This window comes from Betta splendens, chromosome 19, assembly GCF_900634795.4.
Source record: "Betta splendens chromosome 19, fBetSpl5.4, whole genome shotgun sequence".
NCBI classification, from domain to species: domain Eukaryota; kingdom Metazoa; phylum Chordata; class Actinopteri; order Anabantiformes; family Osphronemidae; genus Betta; species Betta splendens.
In genome coordinates, this window is record NC_040898.2 from 10,999,153 (window position 1) to 11,023,563 (window position 24,411).

Here is a 24,411-nt window from a genome sequence, read left to right on the forward strand (position 1 = left end):
TGAAAACGCTGAGGGCAATTTAACAGACTTATCATTCAAACGCCGTCGCTCTGAATATAATCTCATCTGTTAAAAGCACTCTTCAGCATCGGCCCTCAGCTGCTGTGAAAACCTCCAAGTTTGACAACCTCATGCATTTCTTGACTAATCTACAGCTGTTTTCCTCGTTAAACCTATTAGTGTCCATACATACGGCCCTGTGCATAGACCTCTATAATAACACATGTAGGTTATTATGTTAAGGTTGTTGGTGCAAATATGAGGAACTCATTTGAGCATTAGCACGTGGCTCCACACACTCCTTGCGTTTCGCTGGTCTTGCATGCGCATCAGCCCGTGCCGCTATTAGAGGCAGATGAGCCTCAGGCTACACACCAGCCCGACCTGCATGGCTCATCAAGATGATTGGCAGGTGCTGGAGAACAGGGGGCCAGAGCTGGGGCCCGGCAGCTACAGCACCGGCAGCAAACCTCCACCTAGTTCAGTCCTCACACGGAGAGAGAGGCCGCGCGGCAGATGAGGCTGCGTCTGGATTTTGGCTACGACGCGACGGCGTCTCACGGTCCTGTTTGCAGGAGGAGGCGGTTGTTGACTCGACAGTGCGGCTGCAGGGCTTTCCTGCCTCCACATAAAAGTCATAATTTATTTCTGTCAGAAACTATTTTTATATTATATTGCATAAGATCTCTGGTCATTTCCTATATTTCATCTTTGGTTTTATGGCATTCAGAATGTTTTTGAGTGTTATTGTACTTCTGTTTTCTTTTATAGTACTTTTATAGATGCACATCGTTCTTTTAATTTCTCTCGGTACAGAAATCAAATTAACATGTCTGGCAGCACAAATGTCACCCTCCCCGCAGCGTGTAATCCCTGAGGAATTTGCAACCGCTGATTAATTCCGTTAGAACAATCTGCTTTTTTTTCTTTTTTTTTTTTCTTGTTGTTGTGCGTCGTGGAAAGCAGCGGGGACGGCGCTTCCACGCGGGCTCTCGCGGAGTTAAACAAAAGTGGCAGCTCCGGCGCGAGAGTCAGGTGAGGCATTATGTAAAAACCAAAGCAGCACTCGCGCCGGGTTTGAAGCGCCGCAGACGTTCAGTCGGTCTGAAGTCTGTAATGTGGCTTTGATAGAAGATGAGAACCGCGATACGGCAGCGTAGAGGGCCCATAAATCAAAAGCCTGATAAACGATAGCAGATACCGCCAGTTCAGCAGATGACACCAGCTACTTGTTTAAATAACACTCCATCAGATACAATAACGCTAAACGGCGGCGTCTATAATGTTTGCTCACGCTCTTACATCGTGCTCGATTCGAAAAAAAATAAAAAAAAGCGGGACAAAAAAAAATTGGCTCTTATAACTGGAGGATGTTAAGCTCCTTCAAAGCATTGGCGTTGTATTTAAATTATGCTAATTAAATTAAACAAAGAGCATTGCCAAGCAAAGCTCTGTGGCTCCCACACACCTGTTCAGTTTGGATGGAACATTTGGTCATTTTGATGCAATGCTGCTTCGCAGGGATCCGTGTCTGTTTTCCAAAGCGCAAACTGCTGCTTACGCCTTCGCTGAGGGGTGCGTTATTACCGGAGGCCCGGTGCTGTGGGAGCTCCTCATTCCTCTGGGCCCGGTCCGAGCGGCCCGTTCTCCAGCGTCGGCCACACGTTCGGGCGCGTCTGATGCCGTTTGCTGCAGCGCGTAGTCAGATTTGAATCCGCCGTCGCCGTCTCCGCGCATGCTTCACCAGTCATTGCCTCTCCATCCGCCTCGGCAGCATCTTTCCCCAGGGAAGCCGCCTGAGTCGAAGCCGCAGATCCCCCTTCGCCGCTTTGCAGAGTGTCCTCGGCAGCGTATTCACGGAGGGACGCCTTTAAGTGAAGGTGCAGATAAAAATGTGGCTGTGTCATCATCCATTACATCCCTAACAGTGGGAAGCCTTTCTGCAGCAGTGGGTACAATAGCTTAGCTCTGACTGGAGAGCTAAGTGGATGCAGGGCCAGCTGCAGCACTAGTGTGGACAAACTGTGGAATAATCCCAGCAAACATGTGGAAAACCTGGAGAGACAGTCCATTGATCCTCAGCCTCTCTAACCTCGGCTTGTTTGTCAAGATGCTCAGAGGTTCTGACAACCGCCGCACATCAAACGCTTCACAATGAGCAGCCTGCTTAAGATTCACATTATGTTTATCCTGGGATCTGAAACATGCGTTTGAGTGATAACTCGTTGGGAGAGATGAGCTCCGGAGTCGATATGCTGCATAGATTACAGTCAGAGTCTACTTTAGCGGCTCAACCTTGGACCAACCGGTTCCCGTTGTATTTTCTTTAGCCCCGCGTCTTTTTAACGAGTGGCGAGTCACTTTGACTTCGGCTCGGCTCGGCCGAAAAAGGGCCTCCGACCGAGTGTGACGCTGACGCGGACAGACAGGTGTGAGCAGAAGGCGACGCTCACAGAGAGAGACAAACGGGGAGCGACGGGTGAAGGCGAGCAGACCTGGGAACAGCCCACGGGGGCCAGACACGAGCTGAGACCGAGCCGGCGCTGGAAACCGAGACGAGCAGCGAGGGGGCGGGACCCCACGTCCCCCATGGCATGATTGACAGGTGCTTATTGGCTCATCACATGGATGCTGCTGATGCTGAGGCCGTGGGTCCACAGCTTCCCCAAACCAGACCTGTTCCGACCGCATCTCTACTATAGGTGGGCGGTTTTAATGCTGCGTGATTGACACGACGTGCATCGCCATGAGGACCTTACACATCCATACATTATGTGGAGCATGTAGAAACGTTAATATTTCTCAGTGGGCGTTCACTGCGTGGTGCAGCGTGTGCGCTTCAATATAAAGTAGCTAACTCACATTAGCGTCAATATATTCCTCACTGTGTTATTCTAACCTATTTCTGCACAGCAGGGAGGACTTCCTGTAGGATGCGCACCTCTGGCACTGTACTCCTAAAGCTGCCGAGCTTATTATGTAATGTGGACCCAAGTTGCTCAAATGTACTCGCTTTAGGAGATAAGCCCTTTAGGCGCGTCTAGATAAACACCCGTATCATGCTGGCACTCAACCGGTCCGAGTCCCCGAGGATTAATACGGCTCCTCATCTGACAAGAGTGATTAAAAGGCATTTTGGAGGTTCTGCTCGTGGCAGATAGCGGCAAAGTGAGAGTTCTGAAATCTATTTCCCAATTATGACTATGGCACGTTTTAAGGAGAGGTCGGACGACGAGATCTCGGCATCTGAGGTTAGTTTGTCCAACCTCGCTACAGCCTCCGATGCCTCAGAAAGGTCTTCTGGCGCCGGACCGACACTTTAAACGCAGTAAACGGGCGTTGAGAGTCGCAGGGTGCTTTCAACTTTGCCCGATGAATTGTCACTCCTTTGGTGAGAAGTCGGGACGTTTGGATATTACTGTGATATATGTGCGTCCCACACTTCCCCCACGTACAAGTTTGTGGGAAATGTATCAGCGGGATATTTACACCGCACACTGTCACCAGCAAATTCAATCTGCAGCCAACTGATTGAGCAATTTATTCAGCAATTGAGCACAATAGGCCATTAGCTGGCAGGAATACTAATGTATATCACACGCCCCAAAATAAGCAGGACCTAGAAAATAAAGGTTGTGTTTCACTGCTGAGGAGGCTGGAGGATAAAGACGGGGCGTGATGCTTAGCTGTCGATGTTAAAGAGTCATTTTAAACCCAGGTGATGATGCTCGCGGAGGTTCAGCCCGACATCAACTCACTTGTTTCTCAGGCTGTGTCACTCAGGTCCGTGTCCCCATATGCTATTGGCAACGTTAGCCGTCATCTTCTTTCATCTCTCTGGTTCTGTTTTTTTTTTTTTTTTTGAAGGCCATATGTTGCAACATCCGAGTCTGGAGCTCGTTTTGATCACTTAATTGTGTGGAGTCTCTGCATTGAGCCTGACGGCGTGTTGGGTCGTAGGTTTTAAGCCCAACCTCCACTCCACACCACAGCACGAGGAGCTGCAGCTTTCAGTCTGCTCTGCGATTGTGTGTTGTTTTCACGCGGCTCTGCTCTGTGACAGTGGATCACCCGTCTTGTAAGAGCCGACTGAGAAGGCGAAGAAGAAAGGCCCCGGCAGCCAGACAGATGAAAATAAAGAGTGTAAAACAAAGCGGTGGCAGCGTGCGCCGTCCTTTACAAGTGACAGGCAGCTGTTGGCTCTGTTCTGAAGATGACGGAGGGTCAGGTGATGAGCTGGGCTGAGATGTCTGACATTGGCAGCCGGTAGACAGGTATGGGAAGGCAGGTTTGAAGTGACGGGGGGCCGAACCCACAATGATCAGGCCAAGAAGAGTCAGGAGTGAGAAGCTGGAGGACGCCCGGCTGCTGTCAGTGCGTTTTACGCGGAATATGTCAAGTGTGATGTTTTCAGCGGCAGCGAAACAGATGGAGATGCGATAAACTGCGCGTTGTGCACACGCGCTGTAACGGAGGTCATATTTTTTAAACCAGTGGTTTGTGAACGTCGAGGAGGGCAACGCCGCCCGTCTCCATCTGGGCTCCGCGACTCCCGTCGAATGCGAGGCGCAAGCGGCTTCCACCGCCGGCGCGACGCCCGCCGGGAGCCGGAGGGCGGCTCTGATGCGAATACTGAGTGGAAAACAAGAAACAAGACATCCAGGACTCAAACAGTGGGAGTTAAAGTAGGTTATCAGGCATCCCCAAACCCTCTGAAGGGATGAATAATGTAGAACGGGCTGGTTAGTTGTCAAAGGAAAGTCCTCTTAGCGAAAAGGGTTCAACACAAGCTGCCTATTAGCTTCACTCATTTCCACCATGGCCCCTTCAACTCTCCCTGCGTCGTCTCTGTTTTCAAATGGACAAGAGGCGAGGGAATGACTCTTGCATGAGGTCCGACCTACACGACAGGGGAGAATAACGGAACCCGGCCGCGCCCGGCTCGGCTCCGTCGTTCTGTATTATTGAGGCGCTCGGAGCGTCTGCTGAGGTGACCAGTGACACGGAGTGCGAGGTGATGTTGTTGGCAGACGTGCGCGCACATAAATATGAGATGGAGTTAGAAGCACTTTACAGATGTAGCTTGTATTGCTATGATCCAACGGAAGGAGAGCGAGAGAGCAGAGATTGGAATTAAAGTGGAGGGAAAGCTTGTTGTTTCTCTCCCCGGACTCAAAGTACAGTATATTCCCTTCTCGATTGCTTTTTCTTTCAGGAAGAAACAAAATTTTTAACAAGCGTATAATATCACAGGCGGCAGCCAAAGTCTGTAGCGCACGCGGCCAAAGCTACTGGGTTAGAATTGTGGGGAAATCATCTGGGCTTTAATTTGGCCGACGATGACAGGGGCCTCTCAGTGCAGGGCAGATGGGAAAAAAATCCCCCAAAACAATCATCTGCGCTCTGGTCTGACCCCCCCCCCCCCCCCCCCCCCCCCCCCCCCCCCCCCCACACACACACACACACTTTCTATCAATTTAAAAGGCCAGAGTCTGATACCCCCCCCCCCCCCCCCCCCCCCCAGGGCGTGAGACCCTCTTGTCATAACCTAACAAGCCATTTGCCGAAGGTTATTGTTATTGTGTGACATTTAGTCCAAGTCGCGATATTAGCATAATTTTCTGACCGGTCGTCTTAACCTCCGGTCGCCTTTAATTGGTCGCAGCCTTTTTTTATTGGACATGTTTCGCACCGCTCTGTGTGGATTTCCCAGCTCCTGTAGCTGCCGGACTTTAAACACTGGTTGTTAAGCAGAAGCATGCGATTAAAACGTCTCAAATTCGGTCGGTCGCGCGTGTGAGGGAGCGCGTTCTGATCCGGCAGCGTCGTGCATCTGAACATATTTAGCTTTTCATATTTAGTAATGCGAGTGTTTAATGAACAAATCCTATTCAGCGCTCCCGTCGTCATGTTCCTGCAGAAACGCGCTCCGTCGTCTCCGTGCCACATGTGTCAGGTTTTATTTGCACGGCAGCAAATCCCAGTCCTCACCTCACGTCCCCTCAGCTCCTCCACTTAAGAGAGACCTACATTCAAATGACGTTAGCTGTGACATGATGGAGACGTCCAGTCCATATCGCCATAACTCACCTAATGTTATGTGGAACTGTAAACACAAGAGGAGAGAAATCCTGCAAACTAAATCTAGAGCAGCTTGTACAGCTTTCTTTAACGACCATATGGACTCCAAGTCATAACAGCCTTCTGACGTTAACCTCTGGTTGTAATTCACAAGAACTGGCTGAAAAAGGTGCTGCACTGCCTCTGAATATGAAAATGTTTCAAAAGGACTTGTGATAACCTTGGAACATTATGTTATTGAATTTAAAGGCGGGCGCCTTGCAAAGATTTAAAAAGACCTCCCGCACGTGTCCTCTGGAGTTGGTCAAAGCGTTCCATCCACAGCAAACCTGCACTTAAAGACGCATGTGGGAGGACCGAGACCGTAGATATTAGTTACTGTACCGTCGGATGCTAAACTGATATTACTGCGCATGAAGGTGGCTACGAGCCGGGAGCAGTGAGAGCACAGGACGTATAAAGCTCCACAGTCAGCAGTGGTATTTTTGTGTTGGATAAGCTTCATGTGCACAAAAGGAAAGAACAGCGGCTGCTGCGGGGGCTACGGAAAGGTAAAGCCAGGGCCCGGAGGAAAAATAATAAGGCTTAATAAGCCGGATTATAGCGACTCAAGGAATACCAATGAGTGACCTTAAAGATATTAGTGGTTGGCAGGAATAAGCCCATCTGTTAGCTAAGCGAGTAGAAAGACTTCATTAGTGTATTTGCTCCTGTTTTGTGGCTGCTGCGCCATTAAATCACTAAGCCTTGACATATAGAGTAATTTCTCCTGCCGTGCGCTCGTCGGCGCCCTTGTTGGAATGCGTCTGAATGATTGCACGTGTGTGTGTCGCGGGATAATAATCATTTACATGTCCTCACGGTTTGTGGAGAGATAATGGCATAAAGCTTTATGATCCCCGTCCGAGGCAGCGGGCTCTTCGTCCTGTTGTCATCTTATTCAACGCATTAGATCTCTGCATCCCTTTTGAATTGTAGATTGTGAGAAATGCCCAAATCTATAGGAGATTCTAGGGTCTTTGAACTGCGGGCTTAAAGGTTTCAGAGGCAGTTATTGACTGAGGGCTTAGAGAAGCCAGAGCAAAGGTCACAGGAGCTTATTCCACCTGTAGCGCGGGGGATTCTTTAGGAGGCTGCGTGTATATATTGTGTATATAGTGCCACCATCCACCTCGGTGCACACATGCACTGAGTTTTATCTCTGCCGCAGCTCTGTTCCTCTCCTCCCACACAAGCTCACACATCTTACCAGGAAGTCGAACTCTAATGAGAGAGAGGGAAAATACATTACGGGAGGAGGAGACGTGTGCAGCACCGGGATGAGACTTGTTTAAATAGTTTAGCATCACGAACGCCCGTCCCAGTCAGAAGACTTAATCGCTCTTAACGCGTCCAGATGATTTAAATTGCAGGAGGCGGCTGAATGAGTGCGAGGTCCAGTATGGGCTCCATCACCCACATACTGTACATGTACATGCTCTCTGGGCCAGACGCGACATTCAAGTTTAAACATCTTGTTGTCTGGCTAATTACCCTGTAGAACAACCACCCGCCGTATATAGGTCGAACATTTTGTACATCGCGTGTCGAGAGGTAGCTTGTGAAGCTACTCGCTCCAGAGTTACTCCCATGTTGCCTGTGACAAAACTGCCGTGATGGATGTCAAAATATTGGGACAGTCAGCATGACGGTGGGTAAACATCAGTTTGAGTCACAGAGGAACGAGTTGGAGATGATGGAGAGACAGATGGGAGCGCGCCGGAGGGATGCAGCTGGAATTAAAACGGATGCCTGGGCAAATATTTACCTTTCTTCAGCGCGGTTGTGTCCACATGTCCGCGTGTCGGGATTCGCGTCTTCCGCGACACGTGTGCTACTGTAGGAAAAACTCCCCACGAAGGAAGGAAATCCTCACCGGAGCTGCTGCCGGTTCAATTCGCTCTTCATCCCGCCGAACTCCAGCGTTTCTCCGTGGATGTCTCAGATGTTTGCTGACTTCCCCCTCACGCGCTGTCTTCTCCCTATTATTCTTACCAAAAACAAACATCGGTCGCCATTTCAAGGAGGAGAAGGCCGGGATTTATGCGTGACTGTACCGCGGCGCGGTAATTATGGGCCACAAAGCGAGCGGGGAACGCGTTCAGTAAGTCAGGGTGGAGGATGCCTGAGATAAAACCTTGAAATGGTTCTAGTAAACTCCACTTTATAGAGTGTCTGATTTCTAATGGCTTCTCCAATCAAAAAGACACGGCGCCATTAATACCATGATAGAATTATCGCAGCTCATCCCGCTGTAATGAAACCGAGGCGTTGATAACTACTGTGGAAGCAATACAGATTTATTGAGAGAAACACAGAGACCACAGCATATAATGACTGCTTTGTGTGAGACAACGCTGCTGCCATAGCAACTGCTACCTGTCTCCACTCGCGACTTCGATTGACTAAATAGTTTTATTCCGCTCCTGTTAATCTCCTGGAGTGGGAACGGGGAAAACCAGCTGTCACCTTGCGCCTTTCATAGGATTCTGGTCCGGACGTCTCTGGGTGTCCGCGAGGAGCCTGTTACCTGGCAACCGACAAGACTCCAGGAAGACGCTGTGTCCAGCTGTCGTTGCTAAGAGCTGGTTACGCAACAATAACATTGTTTTAGGGGATGAATCAGTGGCGACGCTCCAACACCTGGGTGCTGGTCCCTCGGTCTGTGAAATGTTCGTGTGGTTTCTGGACTTTTAGCTTGTACTTGCACTTAATGGGGTCATATTGTGAAGTGCTTCACCTGTTCTGATGATTCTTGACCCTCTGGTACTGGTTGCCCAATCCCCGGCTGAGCTCTTTAAAAGAACCATGACAAGAAGCGGCCTGTCCGACCTTTCCAGCATAACGGCTACCAGCCGGAGTACCAGAGAAGTACCAAGGGTCGGGGTATACGCTGGTTCAGCGGCGCCATTGCTAGCGGGTTTGAATCGCGCCCTTCCTCCTTCTCATTTGGAGGCAGCTTTCCTCCGGCTCCTGCAGCATCCTCCCGCCGGCAAGCGCACGCCGAGTGGGTCAAGATGAATTTTGAAATTGTCCGCGAGTGTAAATGTGTTGTTTACACACGGCGCAACCGTGCACTCGCTGCACGCTGGGGCTCACAGACCCCAATCATGCAAGTAGAAACAGGCAGCCGCTGCGAATTGATTGTGTAAATCGGAAGAGGATAAAGCCACATATTGGAACAGAGGCTTTGAATTAAGTGCTCTGTAAGTGGGTAAGTTTCACTACTCGTCAAATCCTCGTTGGAAAAGGCTGAAAATGCATAAATACATAAATTGAAATCGTGAGATCGTGATCGGCCGTTCCCATTCAGCTGCTACTAGCAGCTATGTGCCGTATACGTAGCACCATGACACATTGAGTTATAGGACGCATGCAGCACAAGGTTGGATCTAAGGATGATGTACAACCTGATCTTCTGCATGCAGACGTGCCTCATGCATTTGTATGGAAGGGAAAAGCGTGTTTGGCCACAGAAATCAGATCAGTTAGACATTCAGACTGAAATATTGAGGCCTTGCTTCTCTGGGACACTTTTACGCTGAATTTTGTATATTCACTTATCAGTTTCAGAAATGCCATTGAACGTCAACTAAGATAAATGCTTTTCTAGTTTGAATTATGAAGGGATCACATTAACAATGTTCAGATGCAATTTTCGGCTCTTTCAAGTCGCTTCAAACATCTGTTGAAGTTGGGGCTTTACATAATTTAGCGGCGGAATCGAGTGGGATCGCGGCTTTCCGTTTGCACGTCAAAGCTGCTCGCTTGCAGAGGCCCGCTTGAATGGGAATGTTGGGTGAAAGATGATCCAAGCCCATCCTCATATCGGCCGCCGTCGACCGCGAGCCGGGTCGCGCGCCCGTCCAAGCAGCCGTCCGTCCCCTCACCTACGCAACCTTCGCATATACAGTATCACTTCACCAAATGTTCATGTGCGAGCGCCTAAAATAGACGTGAGTCATCAGCAGTGTGATGCAGATTTTTTGGATTAGTCTTTCATCACACAGAGTCTCCAGGGTGCAATCATGTCATTCACAGTGGTGCTAATAAATACCAAGCTCATTTCACACCACGTTTCGCTTCGATGTTGATGAGACCAGACACATTAGCCATTCCCGCCGCGTACCGCGCGGGCAGAACGAAGAGTACCAGGGTCGGCCGCTCCATCAGCTCCACTACGTGTTCCTCTGTGCACCCAAGTGGGGGGTGGAGGGGGGGGGTTAAACCGCCAAGTTGGCAAAAACAGATGGTGTGACAAATACTCGACAAATGGAATCAGAAAGGAGAAGCGGATGCCCGGGTTCTGTGATGTGACAGCGAAAGCGCACGGGTGTTGTTTCACGGGGTCGTTTGGTCTCAAGTTGAAGTAGTTTACTCAAATCACTTTCAAATTTCACCCATCTTTCCTTTTTCTGCGCCTCCGTTCCGTCGCTAACAGTGGAATCTGAATCTGTCAGCAGGGGGCTCATTAGGACAATTACTGATTAATAAAATAGGTTAACTGCTCAAACTGGGTCTGTTCTTGATCCTTTGTTGTGGCTCGGCTCTCATCTGTTCATTGATGAAGCGAGGCCTAATTTCTTGAGTTTTGTTGTGGCACCATTGGTGCATGAGAGTTGGGCGACATTTAAAGTAGAATTGACGCGTTTGAACTGTCTTGAAGTAGTTTGAAAGTTAGACAGAGTGGAAAACTCGTAAGAGGAATGACTGATGCTGTCAATTCTTTTATTTGTAGAGAGATACTGATGTATTTTAGAGCTTTCAACATACTTTGATAATTGCCTCAGTATGTATGAGGCGTCACACGAAGCACTGGGTGTAATTTTATGCTAATGTGGTGTTATGTCAGAGGTATCAGCTCGCTGCTTCCTCTTCCACTCTCCGAAAGTCACATCAGAGCTGTTTTAAGTTACCGCTAATGCAAAACAAGCCGGCTTCACTTTCCAGCATCGAGCTGGTGAAACCCGATGTGGCTTTTATTGTGAAGCAGTCACAGGAAGCTTTCTCAGCAAAGCTGGCACAGAGAGCGGCCATTCATCAAAAACAAGACATGGTTATTTATGGCACTGCTCCCACTAACAGCAGCAGCAGCAGCAGCAGCAACCTTTCACTGATTAAATGAAATAATAGTGCAGCAAGTGAACATATATGTTATTAATATCAGCAAAGAAAAGGGAAAATATTTACACAGGTTAAGATGGGTAGTTTTTTAACTCTTTAATGTCTAATTAACCAAACAGGATCTACTAAAATCCAATTAGATAGAAGCTAATTGCATAGCTATAAAAAGGGCATCAGCAGAAACTCCCATAGTGCAGCATGTAGTGGAGATCGCCACCTTCACCAGCTTTACTGAGTGTGAACTGGGAGATTTGTAGATCATGTCACCCGATTTGTTGAGAAGCTCGTTATGATCTAGGGTGACAAATAGGAAGCATGACCAATGATTGCAATCTGCAGGGGTCACTGGATGCTAATCAGCGGCAGCCATTCTACAGAGTTCATTAATCGCACATTGTGGTGGGTAATAAATGCCTCCTCGCCACTGGCTGCTGGGCAGAACCGACCCCCGAGCGGACGATGATCAGACCCGAAGGACGCGCATCCTCTGCGTTTGCTCGCGTCCGCGCCGCCTCCGCTCCGACTCCTCTGACCTTGGGGATCCCGCGCTCCTTTTGCAGCCGCCTCGTTTTCATACAGCAGATTTTATTATCGTCAAAGGGGCGTCCAGGTGGCGCGGTTAGCCGAGGCGCGGCGCGGGGAGCTAAGTGGCCCTGGCTCTGCAGCTGGAGCGGCTGCCACCACGCGTCCCGCCTCCCCGGACCTACAAGCGTCAAATGAAACGTGAAGCGCCCCTAAATCTTCTTTACGCCAATCCCAGTGTTTACAATGCAGCCCAGTGATTGCAGGCGAAAAAAAAGCAGGCAATGTTGAATTTTACTGTAGATTAAACATTGTTGCCCCCAGCTTAATGAGAACTCTGTGAAGCCGCGATGTGACAGGTGGCTAATGGGACTCAGTGCACCAATCAGGAGCTGGAGCTTCAACATAAAACGCCACTTACTTCAACAAATAATACCACTCGCATCCGAAAACTCTTATCGCAGAAACATTAAAAGCATAATTGAAGCGCGCCGCCTCTTCAAGGACAACTCAACAATGTAATAGGTGTTTAAAACTGCCTGGACCAGATTATTACCCAAGATTCCTGCCAGTTTGCGTGTCCCTCACAAAACAATATGGAAATCCTCCGCCAGATTATCCCGCAGGAAGAATCCCAACATCTGTACGACGCCGGCCGCGTCCATGTGGGCGTCATCCATCACACTTGAGTTCTGCCAACTGCCTTTGACAACTTTAAAACCTCCCACACGCGCAGAAGGATTTAAATGTGGATCTTTTGTCAAACGTAATCCACACGTTTCTAACCAGTTTCTGAACCAGTCCTGCTTCTGTTGTTCTGTGTAGGTTTCTAATGTAGTGATGTCACAACTGGGTTCTCAATTGCTGTTTTTTTTGCTAATCTCCTGGAACCAAAGCTAATTAAGCCCCTTGATAACTACTTCAGGAGACCCTTTAGTTATCAGTCCGCCCTCCTGCCTCCTGGATGAAGTATTTAGGCTCCAGCTTCTGCAACTTTGCTTGTGAAATTGAAAACGTGTTATATATATTACTGTATATTCAACATCAGCCTCATCAGATGCAATCATCAGCGGTCCTGCCCATTTTCGCCCCAATTACTGCCCTTGCCTGGTGATTTTAGTTACCGCTGCCAACAAATTAGACATTTTTCACCTGACGCCAAATGCTTAGAATTTGCTGCAGTCTGACAGAGCAGTGCAGTAACTCGCACCGGCTTTAATCATCGCTTACCACACGTCATATGACGTACTAATTGATTCGCAGAATAATCAATCAGGCCATTTGAGGATGTCACGGGCTGGAATTCACCGGCGCGATCGCCTGCTCGATGGATGCACAGGGCGACGCACTGTCGTGTTAATGACACACACAATCTGAATGCACACGCTCAGCCGGCCCACGAGGCAGGGAAATGTTTTTCAGGGCTCCGTCTCACAGTGGAAAAAAAAATAAAATAAAAAAAGAAATTAGGTCAGAGATTTGATTTTTGGCTTCAAGGATGTTTGAGTGAGCAGAGCATCAGGGCAGAGAACCTGAGCGAGCGCAGCCTCCCGAGAGTTTAGCGGCCAAACTATTTAATGTTTCGACTGGTCAAATCGCTCACTCGAACTCGCCTCCGCACATCGCTCATTTCATTTGCCCAAGATTGGCCTGACTGGGAAAAGAGTCCCCGGAGCGAGATGAGGAGCGGAGATAGTGACGGCGCGAGCTCGGCGCACCATCACCGGGGACGTTATCTGGTGTCGGCTGGTGTTTATAGGCCGGAGACGGGAAAAGACGAGCAGCACAGCGTTGGTTACTCACGTTGAGTTACTTCCTGTCACGTCCTCTGTATAGACACACTAACCTTGGTTTAAATTATTAATAAAATAACCCTGCTACATCACTACCACCTCTAATTTCTCTATAAGTAAGCGTGTCCGAGTTACCGGTGCACCGGTCAGCCTGTGGAGCCTGCTTCTTTAAGCAGCAAAGGAAAGGTGGGGACTGCTGATAAGACGAGCAGAAGAAATTACATGCTTTATAAAAATCCTTTTACTTTTAAAAAGTCTCCCTGCCACTTCTGGACCACGACGGAACCTTGCAATGAGATAATAGGGGAGCGAGCCTGATGCTGACAGCTGAGCAGCAGACACGAGGTTCGCATTGTTTTAGGTCACTCGTTCCTGTCCGGTTTAATCCAATTAAGATTCACGGCGGCGATAGAAGGGATTTCTTGACGGCTTCAGCACAAAAACACACCGGGCCTCTTGAATGTAGTCACAGAATGCACGTGATGGAGGAGGCGGCCAAAAGCCAAGAGAAGCCACCAAAGCATTTCATGACAGCTGTTTACACTGATATTCAAGGGAAAGTTGGGAGATTCGGTATCAGTGTCGGCGCTTATCTCAGGTGATAGCTGTGTCGTGTACACACATTTGACAGGTTACCTGACAGGACGCATCTGTTAGCGACACCGCCGTCCCTTCAGGACGAGGCGCGGATAATTCACACCCCAGAAATAGACCAAGGTCACGATATTGTTGCTCAGATACGGTTGCTTGGGATTTCGTGAGTCACTCACAGACGAACAAATATTATGAGGTGTAATAGAGTCGAATGATGCCGCTACTATGAAGCTTAGAGAAACATTTAAGAGGCTTTTTTAGAGTCTTAGAGCTTCTGAAAAGGCTTAGACGAGTCTTAAACTGAAGAGCTGACGTCCCCCTGAATCCTACAGAACTGGACCCTAATGACGGTTACATTGTTCAGGCTTCACACCGTCAGCAGATTGCGTCTGCTTAACACAACAGCTGGCGTGAAGCGCCGCTGCGTGTGTTCCCACCCGTCCGCTTTGGGCTTTCACACGCGGTCTAGACGGACTCGAACAGAAGAACGCCGGCATTCAAAGCATCGAGCGCCTTTTAAACGCGCCTGAAACTCACACAACACATGCACGGCCTGCTCCTGGAGCCGCAGAACCCACACGGCCGCTCACGCCCGCCTCACTTCTTCTTCGATCTCGCGCAGTTGTAGCTCGGACCAAATAAATAGTGGTATGAGTGGCCCTGACAGCGACGGCTCAGGCGGCTGGCTCAGACTTCCCCGCTGCCAGTCTAATAGATTAAAGGAGCCGTGCCTTTGAAACTTAATTCTGACACGGAGCCAAAATCACTCCCACTTATAATCAAAAAACATTTGGCTCAAAGCCACATTACAAAGCTGTCAACGCGCTCAAACCGTCCTCCTGAGATTCCCTGGCGTGCGCGTCATGTGTTCCGGCAGACCCGAGGTACGACACGCGCGCTTAGCTAGATTCCCGCAGCATTTACGCCACGCTCTGATCAGAATCCGTCGGCTTTATCTGCGCCTTTCATCCATCCTTCACTTTCAGGTGTTTTGTATTCAAGGGTTAAACTTTCCCTCATCAGTTTCTCGTGTTTCCCTGGTAACGCAGAGGAGCCAACACCAAATCAAAGTCATTTCTATTTCTTAGTTATTACCAGTTCGCTATGTAATGAAACCTTTCATAATGGAGACTTCGCTGTATTCCACCGCATGACAAACCAACTTGAGTGCCTGCCAAGCAATTAATAGCTAAAACATTGCATCCCAGCTTCATGAGGCAGGTATTGGGATATGACGGTGATCACCTGGGATGTAATTATGCCGCTGAAGCTGCCAAACAGTGCTTTGTCGCGTTGTTTCTTTCTTTCCAATAGTCCCGGCTTCCCTCTACATAATGCTTTGACAATATAGAAGTAATGTTGTTGAGCCTGAAGTCACTTATACGCTGCCTTGGGCAGGAGCCTCTTGCTCTGACGCTGTCATCGGCTCTGCCACGTTTCTATTCTCCCTCCCATAAGCTTAGGTGTCCCCTGCAGCTCCCCACCTCACCCGCAGCCATCCTCGAGCCTGACCTCCTTTCATGCTCGGGGTTTGAAGCATCGCTCGCTCCCCCTCTGGTCCTCCGCCACCATCCTTCCAGCACAAAAGCCCGAGGACGTGTCTGAGGTCACAGTGTCAGGCGGGAAGAACTCTCAAGCTTTAGCCCTGAGATGAGAATTCAAATCGCATGCACATCCCTCTGCGAGCCCGCAGCGGCATCCGGCAAACCTTCATGCCTTCATTGTCCCGCTTTCATATTTTACCTGTGGTTAAGTCAAACAAGCAGACTAGCTTCTAAAACGTTACCGTTAACACGTCTATGCTCCTGCTGTTTTGTGTGATAGTGTCAGACGTAGATGCTTGATTATACTAAACAGGCCGCTATTGGAGCGTCGTAAAGCCAGATCTGCATTGCAGTGTCTTATTCATGCAGGTTCATGTGAGGCCGTGCATTTTAACACACACACACACACACACACACACACACACACACACACACACACACACACACACACACACACACACACACACACACACACACACACACAAAAGAAGCTCTGATCCAATCCTTGTGAGGAATTCTGACTGCTCCAGCTCCAGTGGAGCCCAACAGGTCCCCTGAGGGGCCTCGATGAAGGGGGGTGGTGGGGGTGGGGTGGTGGGGATGGGTGGGGGGGGGGGGGGGGTGTAGGAGAGAAATTTGGCGAGCGAAAGAAAGAAGAAAGGTCTGCGCTTGAGTTTGGCACGCGGACGCATCACACTTCACTGTATGTGTGAAAGGCTGAGTTATAAGTATGGCTCGTTGGAGAGGGCCAGAAGACTAGAGAGAATTGCCACGAGCAATTAAGGAGCTCTGAGTCAGACTGAGCTATTTCTGTTCTCCTTCTCACTGAATAGTCATTAGTCAATACACTTGAGGTGTGAAAACAGAAATATATCCAAAATTCAGGGTGTTCTATACATTAGGTATAAACACAGGATAGACTTATATAGATACATGTACAGTGTGTAGGGTTGGAGCCACGGATGTGGACATTTGCTCTGGATTTCAAGCATCACACATTTAAAACTATATATTATTTTGATGATGAAATATAAAATGGAGAGTACACGTGCTTAATTAACTCATGCAAGCAAACATCCACAGCATTTATCTGCTTAGCTGATAATTTTCATCTCAAAACTAATCTATCTCCTTAAAAACACCTCGTTTCCCCTTTCATATTAATGTATTAGCGCCGAGTTTAATTCACACGTTCTGTTTGCCTGCAAATCTGTCTTAGTGTGCGTATGTGTGTGTGTGGGGGGGGTGTAGTATGACATATGGATGTGAATATTAATGTTCTGTAAATGTGCTCGGCATATGTTTCCAACCTTTCAGTGAATTCTGCTGTCTAAGGTTTCTGACATTCATGAACCACTGGTGCGTTCTCAGTTAAAACAAAAAAAAGTCTACATAAGGACTTGACAGTTGAGCTCCACTTTACTGGAGTGGAGGGAGAATAAATATCTGAAGTAATAGTAAGAGGACACAAGCTGACAAAGCTGCGATCCTCCTCTTAAGCCTATTGTTATGAAATTCCAGCTGTTGTGTTCATTTTGTAGCTGTAATCAGCCCTTTGTGTTCCTCTCTGTGCAGAAGCAGACGCGTGGAGGCCTCAGAGATGGTCCAACGCAGCCCAGCGGGGTTCAGGATGCAGGTAGGAACAGCTGACTCAGACACTGTACAGCTGCTGGGAACCTGCAAGGCCTCTGGTGGACGAGCCGGGGTTCAGGAACCAGCGCGGGCCATTACTCATCAGTGGAGAGGTTCTTTGTATTTACACCTGTGTAAAATCCCAGCTGATGAAGGTAGATGTTATGACAACGTGCTGTGACGGTTGGACGCGACACAAACACAAAAGAAGAGGATGGATTTTGGAAGGCGGGGATTTCCGCGAGAGTCGGACGGATTGAAGCGGGCGCGACGACGCCGAGAGCCCGGCTGCGATCAGAGACGGGCCGTCGGCGCTCCATCCAGGTGTGAAGGTAATGGCTGCACGCCGCTAAGCCCCTCATCCGCCATGTGGAAACGCGGGACTGTTGTGGGATTTGGAGGGGAAATTGAATGTTGCCTTTTGTGTGCGCGGCTGACAAAGGTGCGGCGTTCGGAACGAGAGATAAAACAAGGAAATCACCCGGCAGGCGTTGAGCAATGATTTCCTTATCTATCACCACGAGAGATCATTTCATTCCCGTATGTAGCTGGAAGGGAGAAATAAAAGCATGTAATCATCTCAGTGGCCGCCTTCTTGCTCTACAAACCATTTGAGTTGCTGTTGTTTGGCTGTCTGAATAATATGGGCGGCCGTTCGCTATGTTTACACAGTGGTGCACAGCTCCCTGCAGCAGCAGGCGCCGCCGCAGCCTTTAAACAGGCCGCATGCAAAGGAGGACGTTAAATTGAGCAAATACAACACGTTCGCTGCGGTACAGTTTGAACCACGTGACCCGAAGCGCTCCAATTAACGCTTCACCTTTTTTATTCTTATCAAGAAAACCCTTTAAAGCGTGTTTCAGTGAAGGAGGCTTTTCCCTTAATTATAAAACCGGGGAGCTGCATCGCAGTTTGATTAAAGGACAGGAAGTGGCCGCGTGAGTGTGTTTGTGTCGCCTCGACGACCCCTTCAGAGACGCGACGCCGTGACTCGTTAATGGCCGAGAGGCGGGTGCCGATTCTGAACGTGTTTGTAGAATCTCCGCTGCTGCTTTTAAAGCCCGGTTTATTTACGTGCGCGTTCCTTCTGAAGCCCGTCTACGCTTCACGTCCTTTAATGCGCTCGCGTTTTTACGCGCGAGGAGTGGAGCCATTTAAAGTCACTGTCTGTCAGCTTGTGGCAGCCTCATGAGCCCTCCCGCCTTTAAATACCTCTAAAGTCTAACGTCGGCGCCGCTCGTCTGCACTTTAACATTTCTATGGTGACGGGCGGTGGAGGCCTGCGACGCACGGAGCTGTCATTTCAGACCACTCCACTGCAACGTGTGCAACACAAATCCAGATTGGCGCTCGGTGTAATTATTGTTTTCAGCGCGATTGTGGCCGGTGACTCAGCTGATCGAGTGACTGCTTCGCTGTCACCGAGTCGACGTGATCACCGGCGACGCCGGGATCGAGGACGAGACGGGTCCGACTTAACTGCCGGGCCCAGACCCGATTAAACAGGAGATAGCTGACATTCATTAATTATTAACGGTGCTCATACTTCTATTTTTATCGGGACTGCGCTCCTTTGGTGACTTATTTTGAAGGCAGGCTGCGACTTTGAACGTTGCTGCGCTGTCGGTGCTTTTAACAAGCTTCATCATCAGGCGTTTGTCTCACGAGCAGACGGAATTAATTTCACAACACAAGCATTAGCTCGTTCCCAAGCTGTTGACGTTTATGGCTACTGGTACCGTTCCAGTCCGTCGGCCAGTTGCTGCTGGTGGAGCCATGATTTGGTTGAATATTGCTTGTGTTGATACAGTAAGTGGATTCATATACTGTACCAAGAAAAACTCTCTATTTGAATAGGTCCACACTTGCATATGCAATATGCACCAGCATTGTAATCTATCAATCAAACGTATTGATCTGCTGCCTGTCACACACACCGACTTCCAGCATGATTCCATATTTGCAGCCACAGTGTGGCTACAAACCAGGGAATAAAACCTGCGCCCACACTACGCTGCAGCATGTCTCTGTCGTCGCCCTGTAAGATCCTGCTCATAACCTCCAAGATATCACCGTCCCTGCTTCTCAATACACTGTATGACTTATTGACTCCCTCCCTGGAAGCCCAAGTGCACTGTTCGCTCTCAGGTTGCACAACGGCAAAGAAATCTATACATCAGAAAGAAAAGAGGTTGGAGGGTACAGTCTTTTCCTGTCGGACCTCACAGCTCTGGTACAAGCTTCTTGTCCTTGTCAAGGAGTCAGACTCCACGCTTCTCAAATCCACACTCCGGAGCTGAAATTCAGCACAGCTTGCAACCTGCCGTCTGAGTCTGTGCTTCACGTTCTCCTGCTGTACGCTGGATGTGATTAGTGTGTGTGTGTGTGTGTGTGTGTGTGTGTGTGTGTGTGGCAGTGATTTATTGTGTACACACACACACACACACACACACACACACACACACACACACACACACACACACACACACACACACACACACACATACACACACACACAGTCTCCCTGTCATGCAAATTAGCTCTGTCTTCTTTACTGCGGATCTGTTTTGTATTTAAATAAAAATATGTCCTTTGTTTCAAATCTTCCTTTGTCCTTTAGAAATATCACACAAATACGCACAATATCAATATCAAAGCCCGCTCGACACGACTCCACCAGCACTCAACTCAGTTGAAAGTTGTCCTTACATTTTTTTTCAGACGGCACGTTCTTTCGGCCAAACTGTGATAACCTTTCCTCTTCAATCAGTTCAGCAGTGGAGTTGGTTCATTATTCAGAATTAGAACTTAATCCCAGTGTTTATGGCTAATTAGCAGCTGTTAATGTGCTCATACGGAGACGAGGCTCCCACTAAACGATGCTCGGAGGTTCAGGGCCAGTTCATTGCATTAGCTGCACGCGGACGACGATTAGGTTTAAACTCAAATGACGAAGTTGAGGTTAAAGTAGAGAATCGTATCTTTTATTTAACGCTAATTCGAACAGCTTCATTGTGCGGCGATCAAGACAAGGCGTGGAACTTTATCTGACTTCAACAGCTGTAGATGAACTTTAACATCTGAATCAACCCTCCGTAAAACCTGATGGAAGCAATGTCAAAAGTGACTAAACACGCGAGCGTTCACCAGTTAAACCCTGCTTTTATTTTTTTGCTCCATTAAGGGCACGCTGACACTGAGCACCAGCTCTCCGCATCAACGGTGACCTGCGTAATGGACCAACAGGAAGATAAATCACAGCGATTCTGGCCGAGCTCGGTGCTTTTGGTTCATAATGCACCTTTAAACTGAAAAATATTCCGACATGGCCGTTTTGCAGCACGGCACTCACAGCGCCGCAACACAAGCTGACATGACCTTGGTTTCATAACTTGTTTGTGCTTCTCACCAGCGAACGTCAGTTTTATATTAAAGAAAAACCTGAGTAAAGACCCTAAACGTAAAGAAAACCGAGGCTTCAGCTGAAAATGACAATAAGAAATCCAACCGTGTTAATCAAATTGTAATATTCACATGTAAGTGTTGATATGATGTCATCATATGGCCTCTAGAATAGTTATGAGGCACATCTTCATATTGTACGCTCCAGCTGGTGTCTCTTCTCCTCAGTCAGTCACTGGCTGCTCTTCCTGGCTGCTTCGCAGGAACGTCTGTGTTCTGCTGTAATCCCAGACCATAAGTCCCTGCAGACGCCCGCCGCCGCCGCCGCCGCCGCCAGGCCACCGCGATGAGCATTCGGTCCACGAGGTCCCGGAGATTTCTGAGAATCCGGAGCTCTCAATTAAATCGTGAAGAGCGCTTGCTGCGGCGTATGCGTAATGACAGCGGTGCTTCTGAGACTTGACTAAATGCGTTCTGCTTTGTGTGTGGGCGCCCCACGTCTGAGAAGGCCCATTTATCTGCCTTAAAGGAATTACTGGCTTAGACTGCAACTTAACACACGGATATCTCGTCATACGTTTGCCTGTTTTATTAAGAGGACTTTGTTTTTAATTTCATCCTCGATGCCGAGCAACACCTCGGCGGTTCGTGCCTTACAGGATATCCTCATATTAAAGCCAGGGAGCGGGGGATTAGCCGGCGGAGGCCTGTTTGCTGTTTGCTTGGACTCGCACCGGGTGAGAGCACTGGCTCTCGTTCCGGAGCCTTCAGAGAGCGCTGCCATGTTGAAAGATTTAATAGGACCTTTTAAATGTATTCATCTAATCCCTTTGGTGGCTCATCTCCTGAGCTTTTAGGTTAAATACTGAGGAGCCACTTAAGAAGCAGGTCCTCGAGACTTTATGCTGTAGGTTGAGTGTGGCTTGTGCCCTGGATGTCCTGACTCCCGTCCTTCAGAAGATAACAGTGCATAACACCACATTCTATATGTATTGTGCCCAAGATAAAGCATCAGACCCACTAACTCTGCTCAACACAACAACTACGGTGCAATCAGACTTCATACCCTTAAACTGTCTTTAAAGAGAAAATTCAACAAATTCTAACTTCGAGCGAGAACAAATCAAAGGAAAATAAGAGAATATGTCAGAAGTAGAAATTCCCATTAAAGCATTGTAGCTGCGAACGCTCAAATAAACTTTGGCTAATATCATGGTTTGTGTCTGACTCTGTCCAACGCTAATGAAGTTGCCCGAGAAATCCCCTATCGAAGCATTACGTTTGTATGAAAAGGGAAAAACTCCCACGTTGAATCGCTAAAGCAACACTTGCGCCTCAGACAGAAGGACGAGCCTCGAGACCGGCTCGCAGCAGCGAGTGCCGCTCTCCCTTTAAAGTCTGACCTTGGTGATTTGCACTTTTAAACTCCCCGGCATGAGGAAAATAACCAAATTATACCTTTATGCTTGAATCTCAGCACGGGCTGTGCTCTTTGCAGATAAACTAGCGGAATGCATTTATGTATGGGAGACAAGATGCAGAAGTGTTTTGATCAGTGCATTTGCATTAGTGATGCAAGAGTTTAGAAAGTGATCGCAGATTCTCTCCTGTGGCCTATGATGTGCTACCTACTTATATATATACTTATAAATATATATATATAAACTTAAGGTAAAAGCATCTTTAACTATAATGAATGTACAAAGAAATAAGAATCAGCTAAACAAAACGTTGGATGTTAAAAAAAGGATCACTCTCTAAATGTGGTAGCTCTTGACACTTCACAGTGTGATACCTGCAGAAATATACTTCTTAGCATAGTGCAGTCAGAGATCAGTGGAACGGTAAAGTGGATGGGAAAGATTCATGCCAAGTAGCTGTAAAGCAGATAATTATATCCTTGGAAAGGGATGTTTTCTGTCTTCCCGAGGCTCGTCTATCAGCCGTGAGCCGCCGACATCAAAGATCTGCTCGTCCAATCAGAGGCGACACCTGCGCCGACGGTTTCAGCCGCTGAGCAGCTGGGCTCAACTATGTGGCAGCCATTTACAATTAAAGCACATAAATAAACATAATAAGTAGTTTCTCCCAGGTTATTGTCCATTGACTTATCGAGGCAGATCATGAACCAATCATATAAAATGCTTTAGTTGCATTTCATGTATTCATCCCGGTGTCGTTAGAACCCGTTTGCCTCATATTTGAGCTCGGCCCGTCGTCATGCCGGGCCGGGTATCAATTAGATGAGCCAGGCATGTAATTGATTTCCACCCTGTTGCCTTCAGATGCTGTATTTGTGCTGTACTGTTGCCCGTCGCCTTCCGCTCGTCTTGCGTCGACACCTCCGCGCGTACGCGAGCTTCGCCGCCGTCGCCGGGATGAATGCGACGTGTGTAATCCACTTACCGGGTGACACACGAGCCACTGTCGGTTGTCATTTAATTAACTTAAGACGTAAAAGGTGCAAACTCCACGCGGCGAGGCCCCGGTTACAGGCGTGACATTAATGTAAAAAATGAGAACAAATTAGAAACATCGTCTTTTTATCGCTGTAATTGCAAACACATGGGAATAAATGTTTGCCTCGTGAACCATTCCCCTCACGTAAGTGGAAAATGTTGTATGCACCTCCTGCTCTTGGCAATTTGAATAATTCACTCAGATGTGTGGATGCGATTTGGACCTGCGACCCGTGTCTGTGCGGTCTACCCCACTGTATGCGCCGGGCAGATAAGAGCGCGAATCACAAGCCAGAGATACCTGAGGGAGGCTCCAGGAACCGAGTACCGAGGGGCGACCCGGGGTCAACTACCTGCCTGAGAATGACAACCCGCGCCGGGGAGATGCGGGAGACGTACAAGATAAGTCAGGGTTTTTGATGGGTCCAGGTTTGAGAGAAGGCGATAAGGCGGGATTTTAAGGTGTTATGGCTCCTATCTGTCTCGACAGGCTGAAAAGAAAATGAAACTAATTCTAAACTGTGCTGTGATAAATCTGAGCCCGGAATGAAGAGGGGAATATCAAAGCGGGCTCACGCGGGAGTGTATTTGCATGTATCCTTCCTCACCCGACACATCAAGAAGCTGCATTGTTCAATCTTCGCTACTCCGTCTGCGTTCTGTCGAGTCGATTCGCGGCATATTCCGCCTAATTTGTATCACATTAAGTGAAATTAGCAAAATACCTCAGTTCCCGTCTTTGTTCCCCGCGCCAGCTGTCTTTTCCGCTTTTCCAACTTCCCCGTAATATTTTTCTCAGCGTCTCCTTATGTTTTTATCTGTGTAATAAAAACCATATTAATGTTAGATGGAATTTTAGATGAGAACATCACAGCCCGCGCTGTTTCGGGGCCTAAACGCGGCTGTGATTTTGCCGGGGTGCTAAGATGTATTTAACAGCGGCGGAGCGGAACGTCTTCGCGCCGCACGCCAGAAAAAAGGAACGTTTGCGCCGACGCATGTGCAAACAGCGTGTTTTCCCACCGATGAACGTGACGGCGCGCAGAGCCCGGACGCCGCGTGCTCCCCGTGCGTCGCTGCACGAAGATAAGTGCGAGTCTGTTCACGGGTTGCCGTTCACGGAGGCAGCGGCCCACAGAGAGACGGATAAATCCCGGCCACTAGCTGGAGCGGCGACTGTGGCCTTTTCCCTCCCCCCTCCTGCCGCACGCTTTAATATTC

General features: G+C 48.6%; 1 long non-coding RNA gene across 1 annotated transcript in view; it reads left to right on the plus strand.

Annotated features, from left to right (window-relative positions):
- The window catches only part of LOC129603412 (uncharacterized), a 38,483-nt gene extending 20,571 nt beyond the window's left edge, over positions 1-17,912 (plus strand). The window contains exon 2 of the long non-coding RNA XR_008693240.1: positions 17,273-17,912. This is a non-coding gene — a long non-coding RNA (uncharacterized LOC129603412). The remainder of the gene's footprint in view (positions 1-17,272) is intronic.
- The last annotated feature ends 6,499 nt before the right edge of the window (positions 17,913-24,411 follow it).